The sequence below is a fragment of the Podarcis gaigeae genome (genome assembly GCF_964106915.1).
Source record: "Podarcis gaigeae genome assembly, chromosome: 15".
NCBI classification, from domain to species: Eukaryota; Metazoa; Chordata; class Lepidosauria; order Squamata; family Lacertidae; genus Podarcis; species Podarcis gaigeae.
Window position 1 is genome coordinate 14108620 of NC_139692.1, and position 20889 is coordinate 14129508.

Sequence of the window (20889 nt, forward strand, 5' to 3'; positions counted from 1 at the left end):
AAACAAAATAAAACCACAGATCCTGTATTGAGAAGAGCAGGATTCCATAAAAGCTCTGATCCAGTCCTTTGAACAGGCTGAGACAGATAACTGAAGGGAGCAGCAGAGCCAAGGATAAGTTGATTCCAAATCTGAGAGTTTCCCAAAGAGACCCACATTGCGCCTCTTAGGAGTCATTGTACCAAAACCAATATGGGCCAAACATCATGCTGCTCTCTGCCACTCTGGTGAGTACCACCTGCAAGGTATCTTGGCTGATGCAGTGACACAGCACGATATTCCTGAGGATGCCAGAAGTCAACACTAACCATGAACAAAGCTCAAATGTCCACACCCTGAACCATGGCTGATTTGAGCTTAGTTGGCAAAGATTGCTGAAGAGAGAGATCAGACTATTCAAGGGTAGGTTTACTCCAAATCTGAGCATTCCCAGAATTTTGCTTCCCTGGGAACATAGTATAAAGTTTAAAAGAGTGACTCACAGAACAACCAGAGTATCACTGGTCTACTATGGTCTTGGGCAGAGTGCTAGAATGCCAGCATATTTCTGAGGATTCCGTGTCATGAAATTCAACTATCCAAAAATGCATTGGAATTAATTGTCTTGTTTAACATATAGAGTCATCTCTTTGAATGGATCTACTCTGAGTGAACCGTCGTTGGTTACAACCCCACATGTCTTCATCTTGAGCCACCACAGATTTAAGCCACCAAGCCATGGAGAAGCCATGGAGCTCCTTTAAAGATCCAGATTTGATCAAGCTGATGTAATTGCTCACTGGGCAAATTCAGGTTGTTGCTTGGGCCTCCAACTGTTATAGAAATATCAATATAAGTGGACACATTTGTTGCTTGGGAAAAATCAAGTTCCAAGTCCCTTTGACCTTAAGGAGGGGGGCAACCCTAAGTAGAGAGGCGGGTTAAAGAACTGGAGAGAGATAGGGGGAGGTAAAGCCATTATACACAAAAGATTTAGAAGTTGTAAAAAGAGAGAGCTCATACCTGTATCCAACACAGAGATGCCCAGCAGCTCAGGCCAGGGTGCAAAAAGGCCCACAATGAGAGACAGGAGGATGAAGGGACCACACTGCATGGCGACTCTTTGATAAGAATGTCCCGTGCCAGGGGAAGGGATGCTACATCATGTTCTTCAAGGAAATGGAGCCCATCAATTGGGCATGAAAAAATGAATTACCAATCACTAGGGACACTCTGGATCTACTCTAATGATTCCAATGTAATTTCCTGTTCTCATTAAAGTATTCTTCCACATCAAATAGGGACACATTGGAACTCTCAAATGTTTCAGTTCCGTGATATGATGTTGATACAAACCTGATCTTTGGTCATGCAAAGTTTAAGGCTTTCTTCCGGTTTTTTATTTTCTCTCAACTGCATATAGCGAGGCCTGAGAACAGATCATAAGAGTGCTTACGGTCGACAGCAGTGTTCGCCAACTTGGTGCCCTGCAGATGTATTGAACTACAAATCCCACCAGCCCCTGCCAGCTCAGATTGGTGAAGGTTGGTCCACAGACTCTGTATGTCAATGCAAACATGAAGTTCATGCAATATGTTATACACACATACCTCATGGCAGGGGGATAGATTTGGAACCATTTATTCCATTTTTAATTCAGCCAGAGGAAAAGAACAGTCTTGACTTGGCTGGAAAAGATTCTTATTTAATCTCTGGATGGCCACATGAGCATGTCTGGAAGTAAGCTGTTCCAAAGCCAGCATCTCCCCAAGAATTCCAAGTGTTGGCACTGAGAATGTCCAGCAGGCATTATGTCCTCATTCTTTGTCACCACCAAGCCCTTTCCACAAAGAATCCTGGGACATGGAGTTGCTTAAGGGCTCTCAAAATTATTTCTCAGTGTGGGCTCTCCTAACCACTCTCGGCACCCTTAAAAAACTAGGGTTCCTGGTACTCTTTGGGGGAAGCCAGGACTGGCAACATGGTACAAGTCTGTTTTAGATGTCTAGTGTGGGTGTGACCACAGACTCCTAATGGGGAGGGGGTGTAACGTGTGAATGCTTGCTGTCCAACTGTGTTGCTCCCCCTGTGCTTTTTATCCACACATTCCAGGTGGGTGGTGAGTTACAGACTGCACCACCACTCCACTCTGGCTTTCATAGCTGAAGTGGTTGGTGCACACGCCTTTATACAGTTCTCACAAGCCATCGATTCCATAAGAACTAGCCCAGGCTACTTTGCAGTACTTTCTTTCCTTCATTGTGTTCACACTAGATGTCAGCACCTATCCATACCTGGAAACTGTAAGCTCACATCATGGCAGTAGAAAGGGTTATGCTGTTCTTAAAATTAAAGCTGAATTAAAATCCCTCCCAGGGCACTTCCAGATGAAGACAAATGCCCTTTGGGAGGGTGGTTCCCATGACCAGGAGATACGCAAGGCAGCTCTGGAAGGTTTGCCCAGGTGTCCTTTGCATCTAGGATTTCCTTTTGACAGCTCTGCCTGATTGGCCAGCTATGGCTGCTCCTGGACAGGGAAAGTCTGGTCGCATGTTGGTAACCTTGAGGCTGGATTACAGCAATGTGATGTATGTGGGGCTGCCCTTCGGTCGCATTTCAAAGCTCCAGTTGGTGCAAAAGTGTGACAGAATTGTTAAAAGGTTTGCACTGGCTGCACAGTGCACATCTACTACCGAGCCAAGTTCATTGTCTTTGTATTAAGGTAATTTACAAGTCCAAAATACCTAAGGGCAGCCTAACATCTCATCTGTCAGCTCAAACACTTAGATCATCTGGAGGAGCATCATGTCTTGGTGAGGCTCATCTGACAACAAGAATCCAAACCTTTAGCGATTTGCCCAGTCCTAAGGGACGCAGGTGGCGCTGTGGGTTAAAGCCTCAGCGCCTAGGACTTGCCGATCAAAAGGTCGGCGGTTCGAATCCCTGCGGCGGGGTGCGCTCCCGCTGCTCGGTCCCAGCGCCTGCCAACCTAGCAGTTCGAAAGCACCTCCGAGTGCAAGTAGATAAATAGGGACCGCTTACCAGCGGGAAGGTAAACGGCGTTTCCGTGTGCAGCTCTGGCTCGCCAGAGCAGCGATGTCACGCTGGCCACGTGACCCGGAAGTGTCTCCGGACAGCGCTGGCCCCTGGCCTCTTGAGTGAGATGGGCGCACAACCCCAGAGTCTGTCAAGACTGGCCCGTACGGGCAGGGGTACCTTTACCTTTACCTTTAAGGACTGCTCAGCCAACAGAGATTCAGCAGGTTGTGAATCTTTAAAGGTCTACTGAAAACATTTTCACTTAATGATTAGTTGATGTTCTCTGATCTAATTTTTTAAACATGTTTTATTGTATATGTAGATAATGTAAATCACTTCGATACTTAGAAGATATAGCAGCATATAAATATTTTTGTAACTAAAATCATCTAAGCTCCCCACAAAGAAATAGTAAGCCATAGAAGACACTTAACAGCATTAATGTGGATTTAATAGCAGATGAATTAATGTGGACAAAACCCCATACTCAAGAACCAGAATACAGAGGATGCTGAACTACTGTTGCACTTATTCAGAATATTCAGCTGAGGTGAATGGAAGGACATCTGTCGATTGGCAGGACATCTGGAATTTAGCTGTTGTCTTCTTTCACATGAGCAGGGGGCATTTTTGAGGATGCCAAAATATTACTGGTCTTTCACTACTGTGGAAGAAAGAGAGAATCTTTGTGGTGGATCAAATGATACAAAGAAGAAGAAGAAGACGACAACGTAGAAGAAGACGAATTCTATCCCCCCGTCCCCCTTCCTCTCCCAGAGAGCCCAGGGCAGCCCACAGCAAAGGTGCAGCATTAGGAAGAAGGTAAAAGCACAGTACAGAGTATATCTCAGGAGCGACTCAAGGTGATAAGAGGTGAGCAGATCTTCCTTCAGAAACAGATGCCAGTGTTCCAACAACGGAGTTCAAACTGTAAACATCGAAGGAATGATAATAAACAGTAGCGACACCTGAACTGAATTTTTAAAACCTTAAAAGTCGAAACCTGGTCATAAATATAAGCACCAATTCTGTGAATTGGCCATATTTCTACTGTTATTTGTAGCACAATACTACTTTTAATGTCATATTTTTTATAAATTGCTTCCTGGTCACTGACCGTATTAAAGATATTTGATTTTGATGCCATTGTTCATTTTCCTTTCAAGGGATGATATCGTCAAGCATTGTGAGTTTTATGGGTGCAGAACATTCTTGAATGTTCTCAAATACAAGCTTGCAGCAGTTGTTTATCTCGTGAGTCTGTGGGGCTCATGGTCAACGCTCAGAGGCAGATGATATATTTCCTGCCTACAGAGCAGTTCTGTGTCTCTTTCTATGCTTTCTGTTATACTGTCTGTTTCTTTGCTTCTGTAACTGGATGGGGTCTTAGGAGCTGAAGTTTTGGGACTTTACTGGGGATCCAGTAAGATCCTGTACGCTTTTAAACCTCAGTAAACTATAACTGAAGAATTCTGCTGCCTTAGTGTGTGTTTTTCCTTTGGAATTCTGCACGGGAGTTCAGTTCATGCAATTGCAATCTGTTGCTATCTGCCCATGCCCTGGAGTTGCGCTAAAAAGCCATGGAGACAGGGAGTGGCTAGATTTTGCACCAGCCCTGTCAGATATTTTCTAGCTGAAGGAAGAATCCCTTCTGGAGTCTGGCCATGGCTGCCTGAGAGTAGGCTCAGTACTTTAGATTTGTCAGTTTGAAAAGCTGGAAAGATACTTATGTTGCAGCACATTATAAAATATATGATATTATTTGCAGCTATACTGAAGTTGATGTTACTGTATTCTGTATGGTTTATCGTCTACTGGAGAAGACTGGTCAGTCAAAAAGCAACTGAGAACAGACATTGAGTTCGGCTGTTATTGAGTACAGTGGTACCTCAGGTTCCATACGCTTCCGGTTACAGATGCCTCAGGTTACAGACTCCACTAACCCAGAAATAGTACCTCGGGGTAAGAACTTTGCTTCAGGATGAGATCAGAAATCTTGCTTTGGCGGCGTGGCAGCCGAGGGAGGCCCCATTAGCTAAAGTGGTGCTTCAGGTTAAAAACAGTTTCAGGTTAAGAACGGACCTCCGGAACAAATTAAGTACTTAACCCGAGGTACCACTGTAATGGTACACATTATTTTATTTTAATTGATTTTTATCTTCTCAGACATTCTGTTTGTCATTGTGCTAAGATACCTTGAGAAAAGTAAGCCAAAGGCTTTTTGACTATAAGTTTTGTTCAGTGGTCTCAAATAAAATATGCAATATGTAAAATGTACCAAAAATCATTTCAAACAATGCTTTTTGTTCAGTTGTGTTTAGGTTTTAAGGGGAGAGGATGCTGCCTTTCTGGGTTTGTATGGAGGGGTTTGGAGAGAGAGATAAGAATATTGTACTTGGAGGCCTTTCATGTTTTCAAGAAAAGGGGACATGCACCCATCAGAGTTTCTCAAATTTTGAAATGTGCCCATTTGCCCCAAAATGTTCACAGCTCCTGCCCTAAAACAGCAAGTTATTTGTTCTTACCAAAGCGTCCACATGCCAGATAGCATTGACTTTTAGTCAGAAAGTTATTTGCATTATTTCCACATCCACCGTAAATGAACGTATGACACTTCATTGTTCTTATACTAAAGAAAAAACGTGGCATATTTGCTTTGCACATTCCTTCTTTCTTAGGGAGTTTGCATATATCAGGTAGACCATCTGGTGGGTAAAAGCAAAGAAAGGCAAGCCTCATATAAACATTATATCAAAGTCTGAAACACAGAAAGCAATGACATTGACCATGTGACTCCACCTCACAAACAGTAATTAACTCACATTTCTACCAGATCTAAATTTATACAAATATGTTTTCACAAACCTTCTCTTTGAGATTCCCTAAATCTCTGGACTTCCCTCCATACCCTCTTCTGGTTCCTTATATTAACTAAGTTCTTCTGCATATCCATTCTTAAACCTTTTCAATTATTATTTCCCTTAATTTTATCTAATTTTCTGCTAGTTGCAAGCATTTACTTAAATGCTTTACTTATATGTATCAACCTGTTTACAGTATTCTTGCACATAAATAATAAACGATTCCCACTCTTTTTTAAACTTCTCATTGTCATAGTCTCTGAGCTTTGCCCTTAATTTTGCCATTTCTGCATAGTCCATTAGCTTGATTTGCCATTCTTCTTTCGTTGCTATCTTTTCGTCCTTCTATTTTGGGCTAACAATATTTGGGCAGCTGTTGTAGCATACAAAAATATTTTCTTATCTTCTTTGGGGAGTTCAGTTCCTATCAGTCCTGATAAAAATGCTTCAGGTTTTTTAACAAAAGTTTGTTTAAACATTTTCTTCAGTTCATCATAGATCATTACCCAGAAGCTTTTAGCAACCTTACCTCCCCACCACTGGGCTGTATCCAGTTCTAGCTGAGAGTCACTTTCCTGTTCTCAATAGTTTAGCATTGGGTGTCAGCTGGGAAACTGAAATCCAAGACTTCTGGAAGAAGCCAAGTTGTCTATCTATGAACCAAAAATCAAACAAAAAAACCTCACAAAATAAAACTACAGATCTTGTATTGAGAATAGCATGATTCCATAAAAGCTCTGTGCCTGTCCTTTGAGCTGGCTGAGACAGATAACTGAAGGGAGTGGCAGAGCCAATGATAATTTGATTCCAAATCTGAGTTTCCCAAAGAGACCCAGGTTGTGCCTCATAGGAGTCATTGTGCCAAATCCAATATGGGCCAAACAATATGCCGCTCTCTGCCACTCTGGTGAGTACCACCTGCAAGGTATCTTGGCTGGCGTAGTGCAACAACACATATTCCTGAGGATGCCAGAAGTCAACACTAACCATGAACAAGACTCCTATGTCCACACCCTGAGCCCTGAGCTTAGTTGGCAAAGATTGCTGAAGAGAGAGATCAGACTATTCAAGGGTAGGTGTACTCCAAATCTGATACAGTGGTACTTCGGGTTCTATACGCTTCAGGTTACATACGCTTCGGGTTACAGACTCCGATAACCCAGAAATAGTACCCCGGGTTAAGAACTTTGCTTCAGAATGAGAACAGAAATCGTGCTCCGGCGGTGCGGAAGCAGCACAAGGCCCCATTAGCTAAAGTGGTGCTTCAGGTTAAGAAAAGTTTCAGGTTAAGAATGGACCTCCGGAACGAATTAAGTACTTAAACTGAGGTACCACTGTAGTTCCCAGAATGTTCCTTCCCTGGGAACATAGTGTAAAGTTTAAAGAGTGACTCACAGAACAACCAGAGTATCACTGATCTACTGTGGCCTTGGGCAGGGTGCTAGAATGCCAGCAACTTCTGAGAAATCCAGGTGCTGACACTGATCCCAAGCAAGGACCGCAGCTGGTATACAACGTTGTCATACTTGGCATAGAGGCATTGAAATGAATTGTCGTGTTTAACTTAGAGTCATCTATTTGAATGGATCTACTCTGAGTAGAAATATGTTGGATACAACTCCACAGCTCTTCATTTTGAGCCACCATGGAGAATCCATGGAGCTCCTTTCAAGGTCACATGTTCACTCACTGGGCAAAGTCAGCCCAGGGAATCTTTGTAGGCACACAAGCTCCTCAAACTCCCATAGCGTGATCAATATAATTGGGTGCATGTGTTGCCTACAAGAAAGCAAGCTCCACATCACTTGGGCCTTATGGAAGGGGGCAACCCTATGTAGAGAGGCAGGTTAAAGAATTGGAGAGAAATAGGGGGAGGTACAGCCATGATACACATAAGATTTCGAAGTTGTAAGAAGAGAGAGAGCTCATACCTGTATCTGACGCAGAGATGCCCAGCAGCTCAGGCCAGGGTGCGAAAAGTCCCACGATGAGAGACAGGAGGATGAAGGGACCACACTGCATGGCGACTCTTCAATGGGAATGTCCAGTGCCAAGGGAAGGGACGCTATATTGTGTTCTTTAAGGAAATAGAGGCAGTCATCTGAGCATGAAAGAGCAATATCTAGGGACAATCTGGATCTACTCTATTAATTACAAGGAAATTTTCTGTTCTCAATAAAGTATTCTTCTACCTCAGCTCAGGACATGTTGGAGCTATGAATTATATCCACAGAAGACTGAAACAGCCTGGAAGATTTCACGGTGAAATCAGCTATGATTAAATGGGCACAAGATATCGTTCATGACATTATGTTTGCTGACTGGGAACAGTTATGGACCACTGGTGTTAAATTTACGGCATGTAATGCCTTAAGAGAAAGCATAATGAAAATGATTTATAGGTGGTACATGACCCCAGCCAAGCTCGCAAAAAATTACCATTTGCCCAATAATAAATGTTGGAAGTGTAATGAGACTAAAGGTACTTTCTATCACCTTTGGTGGACCTGCCCGAGGATTAAAGCCTTTTGGGAAATGATCTATAACGAAATTAAGAAAGTCCTAAAGTGGACTTTTCCTAAGAAACCTGAGGCTTTTCTCCTGGGCATGGTCGGCCAATTGGTGCCAAGGAAGGACAAGACGTTTTTTATGTATGCTACCACAGCAGCAAGAATCCTCCTGGCAAAGTATTGGAAGACACAAGAACTACCTACTCTGGAAGAATGGCAGATGAAGGTGATTGACTATATGGGATTGGCAGAGATGACCGGCAGAATCCGCGACCAGGGGAAAGAGACAGTGGAAGAAGACTAGAAGAAATTCAAGATATATCTTAAAAATTATTGTAAAATTGAGGAGTGCTAGATGTCAGGGAATACGAAACAGAGAATTGCAGCTGTAACTAATAAGTCAAAGAAAAAGGAATGTAATGAAAGTGAATTAAATAATTAACTATTTGGAGAGTTGCTAAAGGAATGTGAGATAAGGATGCAGCAAAAGGGAGGTATGGGGAAGTCGGAGGAATAAGGTGTATGAAATCAAGATTATGAAATTATATATGTTTATATGTTTGTACGTTTTTAGTTTGTTTATTGTTTGTTTTAATTATGTGTTTGGAAAACAAATAAAAATCTTTTTATAAAAAAAAAAAAAGAAACAGCCTGGAAGAATTTCAGTTCTGTGACATGGTATTCATACACAATAAATCTGTTCTTTTTTTTTTTTAATATAAATATTTATTAAGATTTTTGTAAAAGAAAAGTATAAGTAACAAACAACATTGCTTATATCATAACAAAATTTCATAACTTGTTTAGACTTCCTCACGTCTCCTGCTCCCACTTACATTGTTAAAAAGTTTTTTCAAGCAAATTATCATCTTGTTTGCAATCTTATATCCACTCGTTTAAATATAATCTAATAGTTCTCCCAAAGGGTTTGTCTTTTCCTTAATCTCACTTATCAACAAATTCCAATCTAGTTTAGTGGTGGCCAATTATTTATGATCAAGCATCCTTCTTAACATTCAATCAAGTTACAATATTTTTGTAAATAAATTTTAAATTTCTTCCAATCTTCTTCAATCCTTTCTTCTCCCAGGTCTCGGATTCTGCTGGTCATCTCTGCCAGTTGCATATAGTCTATCAGCTGCATCTGCCATTCTTCCAGTGTGGGTAGATCTTGAGTCTTCCAATTCTTGGCAATGAGTATCCTTGCTGCTGTTGTTGCGTACATAAAAAATGTTCGGTCCTTCTTTAACACCTTCTGGCCGACAATACCCAGGAGGAAGGCCTCTGGTTTCTTAGTGAAGGTATACTTAAATACCTTTTTCAACTCATTATATATCATTTCCCAGAAGGCCTTCACTTTAGGGCAGGTCCACCAGAGGTGAAAGAATGTTCCTTCATTTTCTTTACATTTCCAACATTTATTATCAGACGAATGGTATATTTTGGCAAGTTTAACTGGGGTCATGTACCATCTGTATATCATTTTCATTACATTTTCCTTCAAAGCATTACATGCAGTGAAGTTCAGCCCAGTGGTCCACAGCCTTTCCCAGTCCTCAAACATAATGTTATGCCCAATATCCTGTGCCCACTTTATCATAGCAGATTTAACCATTTCGTTTTGTGTGTTCCATTTTAACAGCAAGTTATACATTCTTGATAGTACCTTAGTTTTTGGTTCTAACAATTCTGTCTCCAACTTCGATTTCTCCACCTGGAACCCTAGTTTTTTGTCATTTTTAAAGACTTCTTTAATCTGGGCGTAATGTAACCAGTCTCGCACTTTACCCTCCATTTTCTCCAAACTCTGCAATTTCCAATTGTCACCGTCTTTTTCTAATATTTCCCAATATTTTGGCCATTTGGCCTCCATATTGGGTCTTTTTCGGGCCTTGGCTTCCAGAGGGGACAGCCACCTCGGAGTTTTGTTTTCCAATAAGTCTTTGTATTTTGTCCAGACATTGAATACTGCTTTCCTGACAATATGGTTCTTAAAGGCCTTATTGATCTTAACTTTGTCATACCATAAGTATGCATGCCAGCCAAAAGCATTGTTAAAACCTTCCAAGTCCAACACATCAGTGTCTTCAAGAAGTAGCCAGTCTTTTAGCCAGCAGAAAGCTGCGGCTTCATAGTACAGTTTTAAGTCTGGCAGGGCGAAGCCCCCTTCTTTCTTTCGCGTCAGTTAATATCTTAAACTTAATTCTGGGCTTTTTGCCCTGCCAGACAAATTTAGAGATATCTCTCTGCCACTTCCGAAAACACTCCGTCTTGTCCACAATTTGCAATGTTTGAAACAAAAACAACATATTTGGCAGGACATTCATCTTAATAGCAGCAATTCGGCCTAACAAAGAAAGTTTCAATTTTGTCCAACTATCTAAGTCTCTCTTAATTTCAGACCAACATTTTTCATAATTATCCTTAAATAGACTCAGATTTTTTGCTGTTATGTTTACCCCTAGGTACTTTACTTTTTTAACCACAGTTAGTTCTGTTTCTCTCTGAAACCGTTCTGACTCTGTATCTGTCAAGTTTTTCCCCAACACCTTAGTTTTCTGTTTATTTAGTTTGAATCCCGCCACCCGACCAAAGTCTTGAATCAGTTGTAATACTCTTTTTGTACTAGATTCTGGCTCCTGCAAAGTCAAGACTAGGTCATCTGCAAAAGCTTTAAGTTTATATTGTTTCGCTCCGACCTGAATCCCTTGCACCAACTGGTCCCCTCTAATCCTATTCAAGAGCACCTCCAGAACCGAGATAAATAACAGAGGGGAAATCGGGCAGCCTTGTCGTGTACCTTTTTCAATTTTAAACTCTTCTGTAACCACATTGTTAACTATCAGTTTTGCCTTCTGTTCTGAATATATTGCATCAATCCCATTCTCAAAACCCCGTCCCACTCCCATTTCTTTTAAATTTCCCTTCATAAATTTCCAAGAGATATTATCAAAGGCCTTCTCCGCATCTATAAAAATTAACACTGCTTTTGTATTTATGTTTGTTTGTAAAAGTTCCAAAGTGTCAATGATGTTCCTTGTGTTGGCAAACATATGTCTACCTGGGAGAAAGCCTGCCTGATCTTTATGAATTACTTCATTTAAAACTCTTTTAAGTCTGCTTGCCAAAATATCTGCGAATATTTTGTAATCCACATTTAAAAGGGAGATGGGACGATAGTTCTTGAGTTGTGTCTTCTCAATTTCCGATTTTGGTATCAATGTGATGAAAGCTTCCTTCCACGATTCCGGCGCCTTCTTTCCCTCCATAATTTCGTTACTGACCTCCATCAATGGTTGTATCAAATAATCTTTTAATGTCTTATAATACTTGGAGGTCAGGCCGTCTGGCCCTGGAGATTTGCCCAATTTCATGTTCTGAATGGCTTGTTCAATCTCTTGTCGTGTTATTTTGCTGTTCAGGAGTGATCTATTTTCTTCTGAAAGTTTTTTAAGTCCATTTTTTCCAAAAATTGTTTAATCTCAGCCTCATTCTGCGGCCCTTGAGTATATAATTTTTTGAAATATTTCTGAAGACACTTTCTAATCTCCATGGGGTTCTGAATGTTTCTTCCTTCAATTTCCAAATTTGTGACTACATTTAACTTTTGTCTCTTCTTCAACTGCCAAGCCAGCAGTTTCCCACATTTATTTGCTGATTCAAAAGTTTTTTGTTTCATTAGTTTGATCTTCCATTCTATTTCCTGGTTCATCAGTTTAGAATATTGTGCCTGATGGAGTTTAATTTCTCTCAGAATCGGCTGTGACTTCGGATTCAATCTTAACTTCTTCTCTAACTCTTTAATTTTCTCCAAGATCTTATCTTTACTCTCATTTTGTGTTCTTTTTTTTACAGCGTTCTGTTGTATCAAGAACCCCCTCATCACGGCTTTGCTTGCGTCCCAAATAATTCTTTTTTCCACCGTAGTGCTCATGTTTATCTCAAAGTAGTCCTTCAAAACTTTTTGGGCCTTCTTAATAATCTCCTGATCTCTAAACAAATTGTCATTCATCTTCCATCTAAAGGAACCGGTTGGTAATAGTGTCATGTCCATTTTCAGTGCATTATGGTCGGAGCAGGTCTTTGGGCAGATTTCCACTTTCCTGACCTTGGGTGCCAGACCTCTAGTTATCCATATTTGGTCGATTCTTGTCCAAGTCAGCTGGGCTTCAGAGAAGAATGTTCCTTCTTTTCCCAAGGGGTTCTTCGTTCTCCAAATGTCAATCCAGTCCATATTGTCTGTCATTTCAAAAAAGGTCTTTGGTAGTCTGCCATCTTTCGTAGCATTTTGGCTTTGTGACTTATCCATGTAAGTTGATACGACTCCATTCATGTCTCCCATCATGATGATGTTGTCATAGTCCAGATACTCCAGCATAGTCTCATGCAACTTCTTATAAAATTCCGATTTTCCTTCATTTGGTGCATAAATTCCTAATAGCAGAATCTTCTCTCCTTGGTGTTGTATTTCGATTGCCAAAATTCTTCCATGTTCATCTTTAAATAGAAATTTAGGTGACAGGCTCTCTTTTGCATAAATCACCATGCCTCTCTTCTTTACTGTGTCTGAGGATATAAATTCCTGACCGAGTCTTTTGTTTATTAACACTTTTCTATGGAGCCTAGTCACATGTGTTTCTTGTAGGCAAATAATGTCCAATTGTTCCTTTTTTAATATATGAAAATTTTTCCTCCTTTTTTCCGGAATATTACAGCCATTTATGTTCCAACTCAGCAGTTGCAGAGACATCCTGAATAAATCTGGTTATTTTTCTGGGGTGGTACCTTGTTCACTGGGTCTTCAGAATCCAAGGGTGCCGGTGCCTCTGGTGCTCCAGGCCCTGAGGGTAATTCGAGTCCTTTTTGAAGGTCCTCTCCGTACACGTTTAGAAATTTATCTCTATCTTCCAATGTTCTAATTTTAATCTTCTTCCCTCTGAAAGTAAAAGATAATCCTTGAGGGAAGTCCCACCTAAAGATGATTGAGTTACTCCTCAACAGTATTGCTAGCTCCAAATACTCAGATCTAAGATCCAAAAGTTGTTTAGGAATGTCCTTGTAAATTTCAATTCTTTTGTCCAAAATGTCCAGTGACTTTCCGTAGTGCAGGCCCAGAATCTTGTCCCTTTCCTCCTTTGATCTCAATGTTATCAAACAGTCTCTGGGTTTGTCTTTCTTTATAAGTCTTCCAAGCCTGAAAGCTGATACAATTTTAAAGTCTTTTTCCTCTAAGTTCCAGAACTTGGAAAATATTTTGGTCAGAAACTCAGCTAAGTTGTCTTCTTCCACTTCTGGGACCGACCTTATCCTTAAATTAGTCTCCCTGTTCCGTAATTCAATCATAGAAAGGTAGGTCTGGTGTTCTCCTACTTGTTTACTGAGTGGTCTCACCTCTTTTTCTAACTTTCCAAGTCTTTGGCTGGTATTCTCAGCCAATTTCCGATTTTCACCTGTAGCCTCCTTCAATTCTCCAATTGCTTGTGCATTCTGTGCCACTTGTCCAGTTAGTCTATTTAGACATTCTGTGTTTTGGTCGATTTTAAATGTTTGCTCATCAGCTTTTTTATCCAAGGATTCAACTCTCTTATCCAAAGATTCCAATTTTTCATAGATTTTCTCTAAAATAGAAGCAGTTGTTCCTGAGGCCATATCTTCCAATTGTAATTCCTCAGTTTCTCCTTCCCCTGCCCTTGGCAGGGATGCAGCTTCTTCCTCAGAAAGCAAGATAGGCACAGACGATCTACGTGGCTGTAAGGCTGTGGCTAAGGTTGTTTGTCTAGTTCTTACTCTAGATTCCTTTTCTTTAGGCTCCTTTTTTCTTGCACCACTCATTCCAAAGTTATCTAAAAGTCAAGGTCAAGCTGAGTTATTTCCCATGGGAAAGAGACGGCCCAGATGGTAACAGTCAAACAGGAGGCCGGGAAAAAGAAAGTAAAACAATGCCACTGCTGTAAATTCCAAAACCTCTAGGGGGAGCTTAAAGAGTCTTTCAGGAAGAGATCAATTCCAATAAAGTTCATAAAATCAAAATTAGTGTCCAGGAGCCTTCAAATAATAAATTTTAGCAGAGTTGGTATTAAATGAACACAATGTCTCAAATAGTGCTTGCTGGTATTCCAAATGGTGCCTCAAAGTAGCAATTCCAGACCCCCTCAGATTGTTTCCAAGTTTATATTCAAAATATCCAGATCTGCAGGCTGACTGCTACAGTTACTCAGGCAGTTCCAGCACCTGGGTTTTTAACTTAAATTGTAAATCCAATAGAAGAAGATATCACAGTCCAAATTAGAAACGCAAAATCCAATGCTTACAGTCCTATTCTGCTTCAAAGGAGGTTCAATGGGTGCTCAGATCCATTAGGTTAAAAGTTCACTCTCTGCCTCCACTCCTCCTGCTCTTTGCTTTGAAGTTCAGTAGCAGCGGAAGACGGACTTCCTTTTTTTTTTCGTCAATCCGCTTTCAGCCAAATTCCGTAGCTTTTTAAATCTTTAAAATTTTTAAAAGTCCTTGTTACTCACGGGTTGTTGCTTTCCGAAACATAAATTCCAGGAAGAAAGGTCAGCGCTCACCGGCAACAGCTTTGCGGCTTCGCTCCGTTGATTGCGGAGCGACCGTCAGCGCCGCTACCCCCTCCGCGATCCGGAGCCCCTTACGGGGTTCCTTCAACGTTTTGGGGGCAGCTCCTGGCGCCCGCCGGGTCCCAAGACCGCAGGCTTCTGCCGCCTGCGGTTTTCCGATGTGGGTCTCCGCTTCGCCGTAGCGGACGACCCGTTTCAACGGAGCTTCCCTCTCCTGGTTAGAAGAGGGCAGCCATTACCGTTCGCGCCGCCTCCGGAAGTCCCCCCACAATAAATCTGTTCTTTTGTAATGCAGCGCAAATGCCCTTCTGTTCCTCTCAGATGTGGGTTCTGTGGAGTAATGGGTAGATTAGGCAGGACAGGATAAGATAGGAAAAGAAATATAAATATCCAGCAACTCTTATTATTATCATCATATTATTAAGACTTCTCATATTTGGCTAAGCCAGTGGTTTTCAACCAGTGTGCCATGGCACCCTGGGGCGCCTTGAATGATAGTCAGAGTACCCCGGGCAACACTGGCCTCTGTCCCTCTTTCCTTCTTTTCCTTCTCTGATGCCCTCTCTCGTCTCTGCCTCCCAAAGGCTTCCACGGCTGTTCATTGCAGCAGCCCAGGCTACAAACTCCCCAGGCAAATGGTCCTCTGGGGCTGGCTAAGCTATCAAGTCTGTGAAAAAGTGACATCAGAGTTTATAAGTTAGCAGGAGAATGATAGTTGTTAGGAGATTGCTTAAGGTGTTGGAAGCCCAGAGCTTGGAGCACCATAACACGGGGGCGTGGGGGTGAGCAGTGAATAGAATTAAAGTTTCCTCTTGCTCCTACATGGTGAGCTTGGGCTGGGAAGGGTACGACAGGGTTCAGTTTTGGGGGAACATTGTGAAAGGAAGAGCGGTATTTTACTGAGGAATGGTATAAAAGTCAGTGTTATAGAAAAAACCTGCCTTATGGGTATCCAAGAGCCCGTATGGAGTCCTTAAGTGGGTTACTTATTGGTTAAGAGAAAACAACAGAGGCCAGCCAGAGAATATTGAGAAGCAAAGCAGCTAGTGAGCCTGATCTTTATTAAACTGTTGCAACAGGGTCCTCACTCACCATACGCAGGAGGGAGGAGGAACCCAGAACAATGGTGCACAAGCCCATATATAGACTTTTGAAATTGCCCACCCTGTAGACCAGGCTTCCTCAACCTTGCCCTTCAGATGTTTTGAGACTACAATTCCCATCATCCCCATCCACTGGTCCTGCTAGCTAGGGATCATGGGAGTTGTAGGCCAAAAAACATCTGGAGGAAGCCTGCTGTAGACCAAGACCACCCCCCAAAACATCATGCAAACATACAGAAGGAGGTGGTCTACATCAGAAATCCAGTTTGCCAGGATATCTGTTAATGGTCACTGATTGCTTTACCTGGTCAACCTGGCCATTCTTTTGTGATAGTAAATACTTTAGTTTCTGAGTCCCAGGTCACAGGCTCACCCTGTTCATACACAAATACACCCTTAAGACAGGATTTGTAAGCAAAAAGACAAAGGGAAGGATTTCTCCATTTCCTCCCTTCTTGCAGAGAAATATATTGAGGTCAATTTGGGAGAGTCAAAATGACTTCAGGATTGCTCTCCTGTACTATTTCAGACAAAAAAACCAAACACATTTGCTAACATAATATGCTTTTGTTGTCTTTGCCACTCTGGGAGGCTTCCAACAAAAATATAGAGTGAAAGTCAAAATGACTTCAGGATTACTCTCCTGTACTATTTCAGATTGAGGGCACAAGGAGAAGGGGCGACAGAGGTTGAGATGGTTGGACAGTGTTCTCGAAGCTACAAACATGAGTTTGAGCAAACTGCGGGAGCCAGTGGAAGACAGGAGTGCCTGGCGTGCTCTGGTCCATAGGGTCACGAAGAGTCAGACACGACTAAACGACTAAATAACAACAACACTATTTCAGACTTGTGGTTTATATACTTATGTATGTGTTTCCTTGTACATTTATGAACATTTATTTTATATTTGGGACCATAGGATTCTTATAAGATCAGGAACAATGTACAGTATTACAATAAGGCTGTGCTCAGTTTCCTATCACTTTTCCATAATTAAACTATACCATTTAACATACAAAATATTATTCTATGTTATTGTAATGAATGTTGAATGTTATTTTATCTGCATATTGTATGTTGTATTGTGCATATTGTCTTATTTATATGATGTAAGCCACTCTGAACCTGGCTTTGGCCGGGGAGGGCGGGATACAAATACAATTATTATTATTATTATTATTATTATTATTATTATTATTATTAAAACATACAAAAAAACCAAAGCCACTCTGGGAGGCTTCCAACAAAAACAGTGAGTGAAAGAAAACACACACACATCAAACATTAAAAGCTTCCCAAATCAGGGCTGCCTTCAGATGTCTACAAAAGGTTATATAGTCGTTTAACTCTTTGACATCTGCCAGGAGGGTGGGTGTGACTACCAAAAAGTGGTGGATAATTATTTGAATTGCTTTGCTTATATACAGACAAACCCCCATTTGTGTGCGATTGTCATGTCTGCAACCACAGATGTGTGCACAGTTTCAGACCCTCCAAGTGTCCCTATTTTCCAGGGACTTCCCTGATTTACAGAAGCTGTCCCGGTTTCTGATTGCGTCCTGTAATGTCCTGCTTTTCCTTAGGATGTCCCTATTTTCATTGGAGAAATGTTGGAGGGTATGGAGTTATGTAACCCCTGAACTGTCTGAAGGCAATCCTGTATAGGGATGTATTCTGAATGTTTAATATTTTACAGTGGTACCTCAGATTACATACACTTCAGGTTACACACTCCGCTAACCCAGAAATAGTACCTCAGGTTAAGAACGTTGCTTCAGGATGAGAACAGAAATTGTGCTCTGGCGGCGCAGCAGCGTCAGGAGCCCGCATTAGCTAAAGTGGTGCTTCAGGTTAAGAACAGTTATAGGTTAAGAACGAACTTCCAGAACAAATTAAGTTCTTAACCCAAGGTACCACTGTATTATGTTTTTTATATATGTTGGAAGCTGCCCAGAGTGCTGGGGCAACCCAATAAGATGTGTGGGGTATAAAAAGTAAAATTCTAATTATGGAATGGGACATCTCTATTCTCATCAGAGACATGTGGGAGGGGGTGCCGTTTTCAGCATGGGGCAGAACAGAAGCAAAACAGGCCAGGGCAAGCTTACACATATCCTGGTGACATGCACAATGACCTGGAACACCACCCTCATGCAAATGGGGGGTGCCTGTATATAAAGGTGTCCAATTAAACAGCTATCTACAGGAGTAGACAGATATATGTGCAGAATCTCTTCTTCCATGTGACAGCAAGGAGGAGGAAAATGGAGGCCTGTAGCCTCTGGTGCAGCATCAAAAAATGTACCCTTGTCAGTTTTGTATGCAGGTAGCAATTTCCATTTGTAAGGCTGACGTTTTACAGTTGCACATGGAAGACTTTCTGGTTGCACTCAGCATCATAAACCTATGCTTATCAGTTGTGTATACAGGTAGATTTCCCCAATAACTAGGTCTGTACATATACTTTTCAGGTTTATACATTTCATTAATTTTACAATCGTTTTAACATTTCAAAGCTTGACTTCCTTCTTCCTCTCTCTGTAGCTCCTTAAATCTATTTTTTAATATCTTCTGCAGATCCAAATTCATTCAATTTGCTCATTTAATTATCTCCAGTGGTACCTCTGCTTACGTACTTAATTCGTTCCGGAGGTCTGTTCTTAACCTGAAACTGTTCTTAAACTGAGGTACCACTTTAGGTAATGGGCCTCCCACATCTGCCGCATATTTTCTGTTCTCATCCTGAAGCAAAGTTCTTAACCCGAGGTACTATTTTATGGGTTAGCGGCGTCTGTAACCTGAAGCATCTGTAACTTGAAGCGTCTGTAACCTGAGATACCACTGTACTTTAAATATATGTTCTTATGAAGTTGCAGATAATTGCAATGATCCTCCAATGTTTTTATCCGTTTGCAATTTATCTGTTGACTGAACACCCCCTGCTGTGCAGATAATTGAGAAAACTCATAAATTGTACCTCCATCGGTGACAACCACCTTGGGGCTCTACCTTCAAATAGGTCTTTATATCTTGTCCAGACATTAAACAATGCCTTCCTGACAATATGGTTTTCAAATGCCCCATGTGCCTTGACCTTTTCATACCATAAACATGCATGCCACCCAAATACATTGTTAAAACCTTCCAAGTCCAAAATGTCTGTGTTTTCAAGAAGCAGCCATTCTCTCAGCCAGCAAAATGCGGCTGATTCATAATAAAGTTTAAGGTCTGGCAGGGCAAATCCACCTCTTTCTTTTGCATCAGTTAGCATTTTAAATTTTATTCTGGGCTTCTTGCCCTGCCAGACGAATCTAGAAATATCTCTCTGCCACTTCTTGAAGCAGTCCATTTTATCCAAAATTTGCAATGTTTGAAACAAAAACAACATTCTTGGCAATACATTCATTTTATCACAGCAATATGGCCTAGCAACGAAAGCCTCAGAGTTGACCATACTTCCAAGTCCTTTTTCACTTCCATCCAACATTTTTCATAGTTATCTTTAAATAAATTCACATTCTTAGCGGTCATATTAACCCCCAGGTATTTCACTTTCTTAACCAATGTTAATCCTGTCTCCTTCTGAAACCTTTCTTTCTCAATCTCTGTTAGATTTTTCTCTAAAACCTTAGTTTTAATCTTATTCAACTTAAAACCCGCAACCTGACCAAATTCTTGAATCAATTCCAATACTCTTTTAGTACTAGATTCTGGCTCCTGTAATGTCAATACTAAGTCATCAGCAAATGCTTTTAATTTGTACTGTTTAGCTCCGACTTGTATTCCTTTAACCAATTGATCCCTTCTAATCATGTTTAAAAGAACCTCCAGGACCGATATAAAAAGCAATGGGGAAATTGGGCAGCCTTGTTGTGTTCCTTTCTCTATCTTAAATTCCTCCGTCACTACATTGTTGACAATTAGTTTAGCCTTTTGTTCTGAATATATTGTTCTGAATATATATCACCTTTGGTGGACGTGCCCAAGGATTAAGACCTTCTGGGAGATGATCTATAATGAAATGAAAAAGGTACTTAAATATACCTTTCAGAAGAAACCAGAGGCCTTTCTCCTGGGCATGGACGGCCAATTGGTGCCAAAGAAGGACAGAACTTTTTTAATGTATGCAACAACAGCAGCAAGAATACTCATTGCAAAATATTGGAAGACACAAGATGGCAGGAAGAATGGCAGATGAAAGTGATGGACTATATGGAACTGGCGGAGATGACTGGCAGAATCCGAGACCAAGGTGAAGAGTTGGTGGAAGAAGATTGGAAAAAATTTAAAGTTTATTTACAGAAACATTGTAAGATCCAGGAATGTTAGAAGGATGTTGGAATGAAGTAATGTGGTTTTAGCAGAAACGATATAAAAGATTAGGTAAAAACTGATTTTTTAATTGGTGAAACGAGCATGTAAAATTATAGTACATTAAGATAAATTATTAGGATAAAAACCAAGCTGGAAAGGATTTGCTGAAATATTTAATTGAACTAGAATACAAAAAAGGGAGGTGTGAGGAGGTCAGGGAAACAAGTAAATGAAAGACAAGATATGGAAAGATGGAAATGTTTTTAATTGTTTTTACTTTTCTGTATTTTGTATTTTCTGTTCTCTTTTTTATTTTTATTTTTTTTCTTTCTTTTTCTCTCATTTTTGTAACTTTTTTGAAACTTTAATAAAAAAAATTTAAAAAAAAAAAAGATGTTTCGGAATATCTTTGAATATTTCCACTCTTAACTGATGTATTTCCAAGGTCTTCTGAAAGTGCAAACCCAAAATATTATCTCTCTCTTCTTTAGTTCGGAGGGTAATC